Source organism: Tenebrio molitor, chromosome 6 (assembly GCF_963966145.1).
Source record: "Tenebrio molitor chromosome 6, icTenMoli1.1, whole genome shotgun sequence".
NCBI lineage: Eukaryota > Metazoa > Arthropoda > Insecta > Coleoptera > Tenebrionidae > Tenebrio > Tenebrio molitor.
The window spans coordinates 21,963,013-21,980,931 of NC_091051.1; the positions used below are offsets into that span (position 1 = coordinate 21,963,013).

A 17,919-nucleotide genomic window follows, 5' to 3' on the forward strand; every position below is an offset into this window, starting at 1 on the left:
TCCATTAAGTACGTCCCACCCTCTTTCTTCTACTAAGCTAACCAGTTCTCTCCCTTCTGCGTTTTCTATTCCATCTTTTGTTGGTCTTCTTTCTATTGTTGCTTGTTCTTCTTCCATCCGTCTTGCTTTTCCCCCAATGCTTGCATTAAAATCCCCCCCAATCACCAGAGTTCCTTCTTCCTGCTCTTTTACTCGCTCTTCTATTATTCTCTTCGTTTCTTTCATACTTCTGCTGTATATTGTTACAATTCTCCATTTTCTCTGTTTTCTTTTCACCGTTCTTTCCATAAACCCTCTTTCTTCTTTTGCTTCAGATCCGTTTTCTTCTTCCAGTCCCTTTTTCACACCCATTATTATCCCACCTTTCACTCTCCCTTTCTTGCTTTCCCTCTCTGCATATTGACACTTCCACTCAAACTCTCTCGGCATTTTCCTTTCCAATCTTTCCCATGCGTTTTCTTCCACCCACGTTTCTACCAATCCCACTACGTCAAATTCTCCCAAATACTTCCAAAACTCATCTTCTTTGTTTTTTATTCCCGCTACATTCCAGAATACTATTCTTATTTGCTCGTTTTCTCCCTTATTCCTCTCCATGTTCGTTTTCCCTTTTCTGCCCGGTCGTCTTTTTCTTGCGCTCTTATTCAAAAATTTGCTGTATGTAACTTCCCCTTTTCTTCGTCCCACCTAAAACCTTTTCCCTCTATCCATATCTTTTTATAACCCACTTTCACCCGCAGTCCTTTTTGTCGCTCTTCTTTGGCTAGCGTTCTTAATTCTTTCTGTATGTCTCTTTCCTTCTTCGTCAGATCATCTTCTATATATACTCTCTTTCCTTTTTTTTTCTCTTAGTTTCCTCTTATTTTCCATTACTTTCCGTTTTTCCCCCCAGCTCTCAAGTTCCGCCACAATCATTTTTCCTCCATTTATTTTATACATCTCTTTCACCCTTACTTCGACCTCTAATTCTGCCTTCATCCATTTTTCCAGTTTCTTCTCGTTCTCACATTCCTCTTCGTCCAGTCCCGTTACGACAATATTCTTTTTTCTCACTCTTTTTTCCTGCTCTTCCATTTTCTCCTCCAATTTTTTCATTTTTTCTTTTAGTTCCATCTTTTCTCTTTCCCATTTTTCTTCCTTTTCACGCATCATACTTTTCAATTGTTCCAATTCCCGGCTCCTCTTCCGATTCTCTTCCTTTATCTCCCCTACATCCTCCATAATTTTTTCCAACATCTTTTTCATTTCCTTATCCATTGCCTTTTTAACCGGTGATCTTTCCACTTTTTTACTTTTCCGAAATGGGTTAATCCTCTCTTCTGATTCTCGTCCTTCTTCTCTTTTCCTTTTGTGATCTTCGTCTCTCTCGCCCTCACTATCACTTTTTTTCATTCTACCTCGTTTTTACTTGCCGCTTATCTTATCGCGCGCCGTAAAACAGGTCCGCTCGCTTCGACTGCTCGAATCGGACTCCTTCTACTCGTTATTTTTGTATGTCAACGCATTTCCATGGAAACGTATTTTTTTTTTTTAACTGCAAGCAAGTAATTGACTTGATATTTTTTGTTTCCTATGGTTTAATAACAAAATTTTAGAGAAAATGCTCATAATGCTCTCAAAGACTCAAATAATATTTAACTCAAATTAAATGGTGAAACTGAAGGCCCCTTTCAGCTTGAAAATAACTTAATCCTATCACAAAAATTACGCAACGAATTTTTCATGCGTGATTCTGGTTTCCAGGTCTTACAAATTTTGTGGTTTCTCTTTGTAAATTTTATTTTTTAAATGACCCAGATGAAAAAATCTAGGGGACTCAAATCAGGCCACCGTACAGGCCACCGACATCCTATCCAACGACCTGGAAAGATAGTATTCAGAAACAGGCCAACATCAACTTCATAATGTGGTGGAACGCCGTCTTACTAAAACCAAATATTGCGGTTTGGCATTCCTTTTCGATCTTCGTCCGGAAATAAATGTGCAAAATCAGGTACGATGTGATCACGCAATAGGTTTACGTATCTGTTGTCAAATTTGCATCTATAAACTACTGTATCTATAAAGTATTGTTACGGAAGTGGTATTATGTGGTGCACTGGTACCTAATAACACCACCCCAGATATTAAGTTTTTGTGGATGCTGTTCCATCATCGAATGAGGATTTTCACTGGACCACTAGCGATGTGTCTGTTTACAACAAACCCATTTAAACGAAACGTGGCTTTCTTAGAAAATAAAATGTGGTTTAGACAATTTGGATTATGGTCATTTCCACCATTATTGCCAAAACTCCATTCTTCTGTCAGGGTCATCTTCGTTTAGCTCATGGAGAAGGTGTATCTTGTAGGGTGTTTTGTTCTTTTTTAATATTCGACGATTGACCGACGATTGACCAATATCATTATCTAAAGCAAGTTGTAATTGGATTATCCATAACACTGACTAATACATCAAAAGCTTGATCTTGATTTATGTTTGATTTTGGACGTCCAGACTTTATTGCTTTATTGGACGAGTCGAGTTGATGGACGAGCGAGCGCAGCGAGCGAGGCCATAAATAGAAGATTCCAATAAAGCATCATTATGGACGAGTTGCATACAACATTTTATGTTCGACTGCATTATTTGTTCAAATTACAAAAAAATAACAGACATCTATGAGGTAAATGTAGAATGACAGCAGGTTTGCGACTTTATTTATTATAGTAATATTTATTATTTGGAATAATAAAAAGTAAACAAAATTAAAAGCTACCTATTTTTAAAATTTGCACAAAAGAAACCACATTTTTTCATTTTACAATTTTATTTACACTCATGAATCAACAATAAGCCGTGTCGCTACGTATTTTTTGCACAGCGACATCTAACAACACAAATTCCAAACGCGATCAACCAAAAATTTAAATCTAGTTGGCGATTAACTAGAAATTTACCTTACCGTTTTGTTTATCGGACTAGTCCGATAAAGTGGTAGTTTATGGCCTCAAAATAACGTCATAGGAGTTTAAACATTTTTAAAGCGATTAACAAAACTGTTTATCATAAAAACTATAAATGACAAACATCTTGGTGTCTCCATATCCAACCATCATTAGGATTTCAATTCTTTCAGTTTCACTGAGAAAACAGAAGCCACTATCATTTTTTGTAGAATTATCTTCACATGAATAAACATTTTGCCGGTTATTGGAAATTATGATTTTACACAGAAATCGTGTAATTTACATAGGTACATATTTTCAATTTCAGGAAACTGTACTAATGTCGTCAACACCCCGTATACATCCTTGCCATTTAGAACAATAAATTACTGTAATTGAGGCAGGTCTTATAGTCAATTTCTACAGCAGCTTCCTTGCCAATCTCTTAACTGAATAACTGGACTGGAAGAGAATTGCGGAAACAGGAAATGAAGCAGGCTAGATAAAGTAGCAAGACGAGATGAACGGACCTCATCAAACTTTAAGACCAAAACTTTTTTTTTTGTCTTATAAATGTATATACTTAGTTTTTGCAACAACTGCAACAATGAAAGGGAATTAGGACTTTATAATCATTTCTAATTGATTGTTGAAATAATTTCACGTTTTGGTTTTTTCATAATTCTCAAATGTTTGCAAATAGCAAAAAATCTTATACATATTTCACAAAACTTCAACTTCAGATATTTGTTAAGTATTAGAAAATATTTTTTCTAACACTAATATCTTATACTGTCTCTATGGTGCATTTGAGCTCACACCTTATGTTTCCCATAAAATACGCTTTTCTCTATAAGACACGTCGTCAATAGCAACGTGCCACGGTTCAAACTGGCCAGAGGGCACAATACTTGGGCTAGCTCGATCTCAGGGCGCCAATTGCGGCGAAGTCGAGGGTTCTTTTGGTAGCAGGCCCCGCAAGTAGCCTGCTGACCTGGCCAGGAGAGGTGCTTGAAGTTCGCGAGAACGAAAAGAAACGCACAAAGTGGACGTGGCTGGACCTAGGCGCTATTCAAACAGGCGAAACCAAAAAAAATACAGACGGGCGAGCTGAGGGGGGTAGTATTGATACACACTATGTAAGTGAAAATTGAATATAATTGAAATGACTGTAAATATTTGAATTGATAAATATATAAATTGATAAATACAGGGTGTCCCAAAAATAGCGGACTAACTACTTACTACCGTATCCAGGATGTTTAAATGTACACGAAAAAAATATGGAAAAAAATTTTCAGACAAAAAAATAAATTATTATTATTTTTATTATTAACGGTAATACAATGTAAACAAAGATGTACTCGTACATCATTACCTTGCAATGTTACCGTAGTGGATTTAAAATATTTTTTTCGATTTCCAAAGCTTCTAAATTCACTATTGTGCAGGATGAGATATTGGTAGTGAGTAATCCTGTACTTTGTGATAATATGTACGATTAGAGGTAGCTGTCATGACAATTTAATACATATATTTCAAAATCATTTTCCTGTTAAGTGCCACTTTCAAGGACCGCCCAATCAGTAAATAAGTCCAATAGAATTTTTTAAACATTTTTCTGACGTTTACGGTAGTCTCTTCTACACCGTAGTACACCGTTAGTCCGCTATTTTTGGGACACCCTGTATATAAATATATATATATATAAATGTGAATTGATATAAATATAAATATAGAAATGTACAATAAAAAGGGGTGGAAACTCGGTTCCAGCAATCCGGCCGAAATAGCTATTTCCGCAGAGCTTTACAACAAGCGAATCTCGCTGATGTCTACGCGGAGATGTTAACAAGGTTATAATGTGATATATATAACAAAAGTAAGTGAGCTATTTCACTTGCTAGATTGAGTTAGTTTGTAAATTATGATATGGTTAATAAAATGTTTAAAAAAAGGTTAGATAAAATGAAATTGAGTCGAATAAGAGGGGTGGCTTGCCGGTCTCCAGGAGCAGTCCGCGCTCAGGGGCCGTAGAGGAGCGTGTCCTTTCCCAGTCGTTCGGGGATGTGGTGGCAAAGTCCTTTGAGCGGAGCTGACGGTTCTAGAGACGAGACTGGAGCCACAGAGGTCTCGGGCGCGTCGACGATGAGCCCGACGCACGGTTTTCTCTTGACCTCGACGTAAGACGGTTAAGGTCGAAGTCTAGGGGGTGGAGATGGAGGATTCCCTAGAGGAGTACTACGTGTAGCACATTGTCTACATGGAGACTCACCTATACCCTCAGGTAAGGGAAATGCCTCGCAGGAGTCCACTTGGATTGCGTCACGAGCCTTAGCGTTTGGACCAAAATCCTCCCTAAGCGGAGTTGGAAGGGTGCGCTCAAATTTTCCACACGGAGACGATACAGCACACCATCCACAAGGTTTCGACGAATAAGAAGATCCCTGGCACCAGGTAATAAATTGATTTCACTCGAACGAAACGGTCCGCAAAGGCACGTGGCACGGTAGATTCAAAAGAGAAAAAAAACTTGAGTGAAGATTCTCCTGATAAGATGGAATATTCTCGAAGGAGTCGCGCGCGCGCTTGTCTTCGCGCTAGCAAAAGAGGGAATTTTGTAGGCAACCAACGATTCCTGAAGAGGTATGTTGGGCGAAAAACCAAGGGTGACAAACGTATCTTATAGTCATAAAATACGCTCACACATTTTATTCAAGTAACATTTTATTCATCATTTTTACAGTAATTATCACAAAAGTGAAAAGTACAATTATTGAATTGGAACTGCCACATTAGCCTCGTGCTGTTGTTCCTAACATGTTCTTCGTTAACTTCTGCTGTTTCATCCAATGAGTACCCGGCCATCGAGAACTGGCAATCTTTACATTTTTTTCAAATGATTCTTGCCGTAATGTGAATTAACTTTTAATGAAGTTCTACACACTTACCCCATATCAAGAAAAGCCAAAATGACATCTTCCGTTACTTCCGTGATGCTTTTTTTATTCTTCCGGCCTTGAAACGAAACGTACATCTTTTCGTATGCACCTTTAGACTTCATTGGTAACAAATTGCCCCTTTTTTCTTATTTCTTCTGGAACGTTTTGGCACATTTCAACGATGAATAGTATATTGTTATATAAGTGAGGAAAGGGATGCATTGCTAAACGAGAATGACAATTGGATCACGAGCGATAGCGAGTTGATCTAATCATTCAAGTTTAGCAATGGACCTTTCCTCGCGTATATAACATACTATTTTTTCCAACTCAAGAGCTTTCGGTTTATCTTGCATAGTGTTACGTTATTATTCTCTACCACAACTGGAGAAAATTTAAATTTCCCAACTACTCCGGGGATAATTTAAAATAACGCTTTTCGTGACTGATTGTCTCCGGGTCCGGCACACATACACCCTAACGTCCCGAGAGCAAGACTGTAGGAAAGTACAAATGCTGATTTATAAACACGGCGTTATACCAGGTGTTGGATAGAAACGCAGATGATGATAATAACTGAGTTTAATCCTCGTTTCTTAGATATACAGTGAGACAAATTAACGAAATAAAGCCAACCTAGATGCCACTGCGGGCGATACACTGTAGTCTAATAAGGAGATATTAGAATTTAACTCAAAATGTTACACTGAAAACTAAATTAAAGCATTGACTCTTACGACAAAAAAAAAATTTTGATTAACAATTCAAAGGGTTCAAAGTAATGGACAGATGTAAATGGATGGAAATGAAGTCCAAAAGTGATCCAAAATGATACGCTGATGGCGCTTAAACAACTAGTGATATTCACAAAAAGTGCCGGTACTACCAGGCTAAACTTCTAAATTAACAAGTCACAAATTTAAGATCAATAAAAGGATTTTTCAAAACTTCCCTTACACCGGGCCTCGTATTTGGAATCTAAAAGATGAGTCCTGGGAAGAACGGAGCTGGAGGAAGGTCCTCCGAGTCCTTCTTCCGCCGCTGATCAATCACGCCGCCCGTATCCTCGGATAGTCCTCGGGTCCTTCCTCCCCTCGACCCTTCCCAGAGGAAAACGGTGAACAGTAAGGCCTTGGGCCCCGGTGAAAGAGTGAAAAAAACTACAAGACAAAGTGATAAGATGATACAAAAAACGTTGAGACCCAGCGAGCGCGTCGTCTCTGGCGAGGTCACTCCCGGTCTGATAACATGTATTAATGTAAAAGAAATGAGCCAAGATGGCGGACTACAGAAAGAAAGACGCTGGAGGACCTTGCCAGATACGTACTGCTCCTGGACTCGGGTTCCTCGGCCAGGGACAGTCCTGAGTGAGGTCCTGCTCTCCGGAGGGGTCCTTGGGGATGACGCCGGTCCAACAGGGTGACGAAATTACTCCGCTTGTGCGTAGGGTCGTTGACCCTCGTGAAGGAAGCCTTTATCCGCCGCGGCGTTTCGGTTGGGATTCTTCTAAGTTGCTTTTCCAGCCGATTTGGTCTTCCTCCACGGGTTCGCCAGCTCCTGTTGTACACTAAAACACCCCCTTATCTCCCCCTTCGAACGCGACACTCACACACGGATCGGTTTTAACCTCTCCTGCACTAGTCGAGAACCTGTCGAGAACCCGTCGAGAACCTCTGACATGGCGTCTGCTCCACCTTTATATCTTTTTCCCCTCCTCTCGTCGACTCGCCGCGGCCGGTACCGGAAGTCGGGGTCCGAGAGCCCGTTCTGGAATGTTCTAGAACGTTCTCGCCTTTACGATTTACCGCGAAATTTAAATCGTAACACACGACCTCCCCTAAATGATAAAAATTGAGCGGAGCGAAATTTTTATAAAAGCGGTTCTGAGCGAAAGCTGAGCGATGCCCAAACGTAGTAAAGTCGATTGTTCGCATAGTGTTTTTATTATCATTAATTGTCCAGGCGATGGTTGCGGTTTGGGGTGAAGCCCCAGGTCGCTGGACTCGGCCTAGCGGGTTATAGTACCGCCGTACTGATACGATCTGAAGGATCTATTACTAGGTTGAAATCCCAAACGAAAAGAAAAACTGAAAACCCCCCGATGTGCTGCTGCGTAGCCGATGCTACCACAACCGAGCACAAATTTCTGAAACGACACAACGAAAAATTTGAAATGATTGTCAACATCGGTGGGTCAAGTCTGAGAGTCGCTGGAAACCATTCGGCGCGCTTTTCGCTCGCGCTCCACGTCGATGATTGTGCGCTTGTTCCCCCGAGCTACGAAATCCGAAAGAAAACCGGCGACCTCGTCGTCAAAATCCGACTTATTTCCCGGGACGGTACGACATCACGGTGGAAGATCTTCTTTGTCGCGTGGACGGCGCGAAGATCTAGAGCAAGAGCAAGGAACCAAATCCGCATCAACGCGTTCAACCACTTTCGGCCTTCCGTGCGTGAGGTCCTAAATCCGCCGCAGCGCTATGGCGACGAGTTCCTCGACCGTTCAACCTTCGGCCCTCCTGAGGACACTCGACCCTACATGAACCTCACCACGATTCTCCTTCTTTCGCCCCGGATCGTCCGCGCACCACGTCGTCGACCACGCTACCGTCCACCGGGTCCTCAATCTTGACGACACGACGTCCGAAAACACAACGCTCGCCCCTTGCGAACTAGGAACTCCTCGGGTTCACGAAACGCAACAACCAGACAAAGATGGAAAACGCAAAAACGCAACGACTCACTTGTTGCCCCCCAGATGTTGACTACGCGACCGTTCGCTCTTCAACGGCGAGCCGAAGCGGTGTATACAAAAAAAAAATCGCGAAAGTGACCTGCCGCACTCCCAACCAACCTCCCGATAAAAGTGTTGAATCTCCGAACCGGTAATGAAAATTTTTGAGTGCGACTCCAACACCCCTCACGAAAAGAAATGTCCGGACGACGGTGCGTCCGCACGAAGCAAAATCTTGCGATTTGATAAAACGAGTCTGTTTGACAATCCGAGATTGTAATTTACAGTCACATCCGAATAAATTTTTGGTTATCTTGTCGCACGTCCTCGACCACGTATCATCGCACACGGGGCGCGTCCATCTTCCGAGTACTTCCACCTACGACGACCGAACGTCTTTGTCAACTACTCTCGTTTCGTACTCTCACGAGAGCAACTCGGGGTAGGAACCGCCCCCGTGGCGTCTCCACTCGTATTGTACACCGAAGTACTTTATCACGTCGCGTCGAGTCGCGTCCAAGATACCACACGTCGCGTCGCGGCGATCACCGTCTTTTGTTTATCTCATTACCGTCGCGCATCGGTATTTTTCTCGTAACCGAATTGGTTGAGATGTGAATTGCGCGTATTGAGACCTGCCTCGCACTCCATCCAACCGCCCTAATAAAATTGAGGGGTCTCCTTTGTAGTCATGGTGTTGGGACAACCCCGTGTGACCAGCCTCTCGCCCTTCCTTCCACCCAACTGGGCGGGCGAGATATGACACAAAACGAAAAACAAAAACGACAAAACAAACGAAACGAAACATTTCACGGTTTCGACGCCCGAAAATTCTGAGACTGAACCAAAATGTGGACCGCGCGTTAGCCGCTCGCTCCGGTGAAATTCCGGTACATCCGCATCCGATGTCTTCTCCCGAGCGCTAACCGTCCCAATAACCAAAACTCCGAAGTCCTAGAACCCGTGAAATCTCCAACAAGAAAACAACAAGAAAACTTCAACTACTGACGAACACTAAAATTCTCGACAAGAGTGCTACGACCGTGTGAACCTCCCGGTACTTCATCTTTTCTCACCCTTTTGGTGCTACCTGTCCCCCCGACGTGAATGTGGCAACTGCGTCACCGGCGCTCGAAGACTTCCCCTAGATCCGCTCGTCTTTGGTACCTCGTCCATCAGGTTCTCCTCCAGGTGGACGAAGACGCCAGTTGTGCTCAGAGGACTCCGCAGTACCGTCCGTGTCTGGGGTTCCAGAATACACCGCAGCGATTCTAGGTCGGGCTCCCGGGTATTGCTCCTCCGGGCAGCGCGCACCTCTCCAAACGAAACCCCATCACGGCCCCCAATGACCCGAGCCATGGCCAACTGCGGCCCTCCACCATGGAGAGAGTCCCAAACGGAACTTCTCCGTAGACGGCAAACTTCGGTTCTCCTCCGGAAACTCCGGGGACAACAGCTCTCCTCATCACGCCGACGGAACGGCAACAACACACCTTCAAATTCTCAAAGCAACACTTTAGTAAGGAATCTTACAAAAGTTCCTTCCAACACCCAGCAACACCGTGATCCCTGTACTCTCGAGTCGTGTAACTACCAAGACCGGAGCCAATCAGTCCAATAAATATCCCGGTTGAGCCCCCATGTTACGTTATTATTCTCTACCACAACTGGAGAAAATTTAAATTTCCCAACTACTCCGGGGATAATTTAAAATAACGCTTTTCGTGACTGATTGTCTCCGGGTCCGGCACACATACACCCTAACGTCCCGAGAGCAAGACTGTAGGAAAGTACAAATGCTGATTTATAAACACGGCGTTATACCAGGTGTTGGATAGAAACGCAGATGATGATAATAACTGAGTTTAATCCTCGTTTCTTAGATATACAGTGAGACAAATTAACGAAATAAAGCCAACCTAGATGCCACTGCGGGCGATACACTGTAGTCTAATAAGGAGATATTAGAATTTAACTCAAAATGTTACACTGAAAACTAAATTAAAGCATTGACTCTTACGACAAAAAAAAAATTTTGATTAACAATTCAAAGGGTTCAAAGTAATGGACAGATGTAAATGGATGGAAATGAAGTCCAAAAGTGATCCAAAATGATACGCTGATGGCGCTTAAACAACTAGTGATATTCACAAAAAGTGCCGGTACTACCAGGCTAAACTTCTAAATTAACAAGTCACAAATTTAAGATCAATAAAAGGATTTTTCAAAACTTCCCTTACACCGGGCCTCGTATTTGGAATCTAAAAGATGAGTCCTGGGAAGAACGGAGCTGGAGGAAGGTCCTCCGAGTCCTTCTTCCGCCGCTGATCAATCACGCCGCCCGTATCCTCGGATAGTCCTCGGGTCCTTCCTCCCCTCGACCCTTCCCAGAGGAAAACGGTGAACAGTAAGGCCTTGGGCCCCGGTGAAAGAGTGAAAAAAACTACAAGACAAAGTGATAAGATGATACAAAAAACGTTGAGACCCAGCGAGCGCGTCGTCTCTGGCGAGGTCACTCCCGGTCTGATAACATGTATTAATGTAAAAGAAATGAGCCAAGATGGCGGACTACAGAAAGAAAGACGCTGGAGGACCTTGCCAGATACGTACTGCTCCTGGACTCGGGTTCCTCGGCCAGGGACAGTCCTGAGTGAGGTCCTGCTCTCCGGAGGGGTCCTTGGGGATGACGCCGGTCCAACAGGGTGACGAAATTACTCCGCTTGTGCGTAGGGTCGTTGACCCTCGTGAAGGAAGCCTTTATCCGCCGCGGCGTTTCGGTTGGGATTCTTCTAAGTTGCTTTTCCAGCCGATTTGGTCTTCCTCCACGGGTTCGCCAGCTCCTGTTGTACACTAAAACACCCCCTTATCTCCCCCTTCGAACGCGACACTCACACACGGATCGGTTTTAACCTCTCCTGCACTAGTCGAGAACCTGTCGAGAACCCGTCGAGAACCTCTGACATGGCGTCTGCTCCACCTTTATATCTTTTTCCCCTCCTCTCGTCGACTCGCCGCGGCCGGTACCGGAAGTCGGGGTCCGAGAGCCCGTTCTGGAATGTTCTAGAACGTTCTCGCCTTTACGATTTACCGCGAAATTTAAATCGTAACACATAGGTATTATCGATTTATTATTTTATACAAATAAACATAGAAGTAAAATTTGAAAATCACGTTTCCATGCTCACAGTAAACAATAAAATTTAATTAATGAATGTCAAGTCGTGTTTTTACCAAAACTTGAAAATTAATCAGAATTTACTAAACAAATAGTGATGGAAGTAGAAGATAGTGTTGTAAATTTACCAAATACAGAAATTAAAGAAGCAGCGAACTAGGTATCTTTGGAATTATTACCTATAAAATCTCGAGCACGCTACGGAAAGGAATACAATGCGTTACTGAGATGGAGACAAGTAGTAAGAAGCGCTAGTTTAGCGTCAACGTCAAGCTCTGTACCGACACGTTATTTAGGAAAAAAAATCAGGAACATTTTGAGTTTTAATTCGTGTTAAAATTTGTACATTTAATTTCTATAATACTGATAAAAAAGTTAAGTATCTTTGTAAGTGCTATTTGTTAATAAAGAATTCTTACAAATGTATATGTATGTATATTTGAACGTTATTTTAAAGAAAGTATGTACTATTCCGGACACGGAATCTTGGCCACGACTGACATTTATCTGACAAATATGTGTGAACTGGCCTTTATTGAATATAACCCAACTTTTGACTCGATAATGCCATTTCTCTGCTTTTTTGATGTCACAAGAAAAACTTCAAAGTGATTTTTAATAATTGTCATTTATTAATGACACTAATGATTGGTTTACATCATTTTTTTTAGAAATGTCTAAAAAATGTTGGCCAAGATTGCGTGTCCGGAATAGTACTATCGCGGCCAAAATACTTTGGTCGTCAATGTGACATAAATGACATTCAATTGTAAAGCAAACTTTAGGATGTTTAACCTTATTTTTTACTACTGTCAAAATTATTTTAATCTATCAGTGTCATACGGGTGGGGTAAATCCCAGCTGTGGAGGCAGGGTTCAAAAGCAAAAGATCAACATGGTCGCGGTTTAGACAACCTTCAGAAGCAAGTAAGACGATTCTATATTTATCGAAAACTGAAAGTGCCATATTTTTGACAAGAATAATTTGAAATTGTCATGTATATTGACAATACAATAATACTTGATTTACATTTGAAGTGTCAAAAATTGACGACCAAAGTATTTTGGCCGCGATAGTACATACCTAAATGGGGATAAAATTTTTTTTTTTACTTTCCCCACTAGTGAGGGAAGTGATTTACTTTCCTCACATGTGATGCAAACGCCTACTTTCATCTCTAAACTGAGTGATGAAAATGTCATTTTCAGACTTGACGTTGGAAAAAATTATTTTTTTCCAAATTTGTTGATATTACCATAGTACTGTAACGGTCCGAATAGGTTCGATAAATTTTAAAATAATTTGAACGAAATATTTTAAATACATTTGCGACGGAAATGCTGGTCAGTTGTAAATTTTATTGATGCCGTGTCGGCAAGACTGGTACCACATTCCTCAAGTGAAATCTGCCAACCTTTCTTTGAAAAGGCAGGTACGCGTCATGTCCGAACACAACACAAAGATAACGGTTTTCTTGGGAAAAGAAACATTGCAAAATTTACTCGTTCGACAATTTTGGGAGTTCAGTTAAAATCAGGGGATAATTGAATTAATGAATTTGATGTTAGCAGGTTTCAAATTGAGAGAACCACAAAATTAATGTTCATTAGGTTAATTTACTTTTTTAAGCATTCTCAAATTTGTGGCATATTTGTAATTAAAGGGCGAGAATTGCAAATTAGAAACAGAGCGCTTTATCGTAGAAAATAACTAGAATCGTTACTTTTAGTTAGAAAAGTAACAAGGCAAAGTAGAAAGGGAGTCGGTAGAATAACACAGAAGACCGGGTAACGGTAAAGCCAGGTAGTCGTAGAAATCAGAGGTGTGAGTGAGAGAGAGTGAGAGAGAGAGAGAATGAAAATTACGAATGTATTTAAAATATTTCGTTCAAATTATTTTAAAATTAAAATTCTTAATTTATCGAACCTATTCGGACCGTTACAGTAGCAGAACAACGGAATTTAGTTGCATGAGATGACACTTACGTAACAGCGTTTCAAGCCCAATTTAGGTTTCAAAATAATGTTAATTTGTTTCATTTTAATTCTGTTCGTTTCATTTTAACTCTGTTTGTTCCATTTTAATTCTGTTTGTATCATTTTAATTCTGTTTGTTTCATTTTAATTCTGTTCGTTTCATTTTAATTCTGTTTGTTTCATTTTAACTCTGTTTAATTCTTGGTGCTGATTTTTATTATTGTATAGAGTCGGTAATTCAGTGTTTCTGTTTAATTCTGTTTGTTCCTCTTTTAATTGTGTTTGTTTCTTGATGTTGAGGTTGATTATTGTATAGAGTCAGTAATTTAGGGTTCTTTTTCAGAGTTCTAATTCAACAACAAATTTGTACATTCGGTCTGGTCCTAACAAAAGTCTAAATTTAACACGGCCTCCTTGATTTATAAGAGACTCGTCTCTTATCCGGCCTGTCGCATTCGATAAATGTCTGTTTTTGAAAATTCCCCGTATAGTATGTCCATCTAGCGACTTTAATGTAACCCATATATTAGTATATGCAACTAAAAATACGTATGAATAATGACATTTTGTATAATAAATTGTCAATTTGAAAAACTAAGTGCAGTCGAAACTTTAAAAAATGCCACAAACAAAGAAAAAATGTATTAGTTCACGACATAAAGTTAACATTTCTTATCATAATCTACCCAATGATATCACTTTAAATGCAGCATAGAAGATAGGACTGAGAGATCATACTGGTAATATCATGAGTGCCGCAGAATATGCAAGTAGTAAAATGTTACCAAGATTCCAAAATTTAAGGATCAATGTAAATATTTCAGTCACCTTGCAAGATGTCTTCCTTTACTTATTTGCCAAGAACCAATTTTCAAATTGAGACGGCGGCAACAGCTTTTTTATGTGGCTACTTAATTATGAAAATAACGAAGGCAGTCCATGGATGTGATTATTGCTTGTCACATTTACAAGATTCAAATTCGAAAAAGAAAATCCCTTTACTGGAATTAATTTATTACTAAGATAGAGGAAGGCTAAGTTACCCCAATGATCAATTTGTGGGTCTAGTATAGTTTGGGAATGAGAAATTGGAATTTTAGCTTCTTCACTTGCAATGGGTTTTGGGAAGGTTAAACATTATAGATAATAATGAAGATTTACGGCTATGAGCAGTTCATTCCAGGAGGGACAAACAGTCTGCATTTTGCCGATATTTGGCATCCCTTTTTAGTAACTAGCAGGGAGATAAACTTACACTATCGTGAATCTTCATTATTATAAATCTTTACAATCTACCCATTGCAAGTGAAGAAGCTAAAATTCCAATTTCTCGTTCGCAAACTATACAATTTACAATAATTTCAATAATAGTAGAAATTCTACCAAGCATTCCAAAGGAAAATATAAATTTTGTTTTGAAGAATATCTTGGCCTCAATCTTTCGGGAAATCCACTAATTCATTGTCCTGTTCATGGTAAAATGTGAGTGAGACACTTATTTAAAAATTAGAACTTCCTGTCATTGTAAATTTTTGTAACTTGCACTCACAGACAAATAAAAAAAAATATATATATATAAAAGAAAATTGTTGAAATTAAATTTACCGTTCATAAAAAATCTTTTTGATTTGAGATTTTGAAAAGGTGTCAGATGTATGTGTGCGTTAAAACCACCGCCGTCTTGATGATTTACATATTTCACTATACATCTGCCTGGGCGAAGCTTTAGTGCCTGTGATCTCCACGGCGCCACTTTAGGGGGGAATGTCACTAAATAATCATAACCTCATAAACAAAAGTTATGAATTTAGTGAAGTTGTCAAAATGCAGTGTCAAAGACTCAAAGAGTGTCGCAGTTTAAAAGCAGCATTAATAACAACAATTTTATTAATTTTGTTGATGCTAGTTCTGTGTGGTGTTTCTGGTTTTTAGCATTTTGCTGTTAGTGTTTATGAACTGGCTTTTTTATCATATTAGAACCGATATTGCGGTAAATGCAGCAACAACAAATTCCTATTTCTAGATTAATATTAAAATTATAATCTCAATCTTGGATTTGCAGTACCTACATTGTTTCCTAAGCGGGTCATTTCAGATAAAGATGGGCTCACAACAAAACAATTACCTATACATATTTGCTTAATTAATCCGTGCCATTCTTGGTGGAAATCAGTGGAAAGGATATTTTACGTTTTGTACAGTTTTGAATATAATATCATTTTGGGCAAATTATTATTCTATGAATTTGCACTCGCCACTGACCGAGATATTTTCAAAAAACGCGGCGCCGAAACTTTGTCCCTCCCGCACAACCGAACCAGTGCGCAACATTTTACTTTTGCCATTTAGAATATCCAAACTGTAATTACTAATTACAATTAAAGTAATGTATCATTTATCACTGGACAACTACGCATGACTGCATGCATCATGCAGATACATGTGTGTGGACTGCATGTCAAAATTGTCACGATGCACATGACGATGTGATAGCATGAAAGTTAGTTGCTAACAGCAACCCCCGAAATCAACCCTAAACGTCAGAATCATGAGAACATAGGATTTTTCGGTCTACGCCCAGGCCGCTATAGACACTCTGACTATCTAGCAGGTCGTGGTTAAAACTATTGAAAAAACGTCTATAAAACAATAATTTCCTGCAAGGCAGGCAACCAGTACAACACATAAGCCCCGTATTGTGGCGCACCCTATAAAACAAAAATAATGCCTAGAACTACGAATGCGGCAGGCCGGATAAGAGACGAGTCTCTTATGAATCTAGGAGGCCGTGAAATTTAAACATTTAAAATAATGGTGGAAAAACGGAAACTGTAATTTCAAAAGTTCTAGAGATTTCGAAAAGGTGTCGCGATCGGCGTAAAGTAGAACCGAGCTGATTGGTCACTTGGTCAAGTAGGGTTGCGAAAGTGGGGTGCGCCAGAAATGATAAAACCGAATGCGGAACGGGAAACAGGTTTTTTTGATTCACTCGGGGTTTGATCTCCAAAGTAGCCGGAGGTACGTTCCGTACTTCCAGCAGCCATTTTGTGATCACGTGCTTTACATTTACAAGGTAAATTATTTTTCTAATTCTGGTACTTAAATTGTAGTCGCGGTTTAATTATTCACACATTATTTCACTATCGTGTTAAAATAAAAATTATATTATTTTCTTTGAGCATTTGATAACCACATGACTTTAGAATCTTGAATTAATATCTGTATCGCCAAGTATATGATCTTCTTGCATTTACCGATTGGGGAAACGTGCTCTCGTCAAGGCGAACTAGTATACTATCATTATAAAACATTTTCATTCATTATTTATGTTTTGGAGTCTCGAGTTCGGGAAGCTACCGCCAGTGACTGTCGCACTCAATTAGCTGTGGTCCGGCGTAAGAGCACAAAATTAGCCGCGTGACCCCCAAAGGGGCCAGCGACCAAACTAGGCCAGCTGACACGTGAAGAGAGGTACCCTTTGGCCCTGTTAGAACCTTTTTCCTTTTTATTTTCGACCACCGGAGTAGACCAGGGTGATCTATGAGGTTCCAGGGCATCGCGTCGGGTTCAATTTAATTAGGGAGATAATTCAAATCTAAATCGGATCACATAGTTCGCTCCTCCAACAGGACTATTTCCGATGTTTTTTGTTTCAGAGCTCCGCGGACACGTAGTGAACCAAAACAAAAATTAACAAATTATTTTTGAGTATGTTTCAGATCCCATCCCAGGGCCGGCTACAGTTTCAAGAAGACCAGGTGTATCGCACCGACCGGTAGTTTTTTCATAAATTTTTGTTGAAATTATAGCAAGGTGTCGAGCAGGAAAGTGTCTTTGTCACCCTCACCCTCGGGTTCGCGTTCCGGTGAGCCCGTCGTCAGGCCAAGACGCAAACGCCTACGTCGTTTGTTTATTTCTGCCGCTGCGCCGGTCGAATAAATCGACCATTCACTACCCCTGGCCCCGATTTATATTTTAGCTAAGACTACCTGCAAAAGGGACAGGGATGGTGAAAGTCTGATAGCCATAAATTACATTATAACAATACTATTTTACTTTTATTATTGCTATGCAGGCACATATTTTAATCTGTGATCTTTATAATTTAAATAAATGTTACTATTATCCAACTTTTTCGTATTCTGTGTTAGGTTACACCTATC

At 40.3% G+C, this 17,919-nt stretch overlaps 2 long non-coding RNA genes across 2 annotated transcripts in view; one reads left to right on the forward strand and one right to left on the reverse strand.

Annotated features, from left to right (window-relative positions):
* LOC138133993 (uncharacterized) overlaps positions 1–17,919 on the forward strand; it is a 237,460-nt gene that overhangs the window by 43,277 nt on the left and 176,264 nt on the right. The window lies entirely within an intron of this gene.
* The window catches only part of LOC138132575 (uncharacterized), a 118,077-nt gene continuing 106,597 nt past the window's right edge, over positions 6,440–17,919 (reverse strand). Inside the window, exon 2 of the long non-coding RNA XR_011160111.1 lies at positions 6,440–11,558. This is a non-coding gene — a long non-coding RNA (uncharacterized lncRNA). The remainder of the gene's footprint in view (positions 11,559–17,919) is intronic.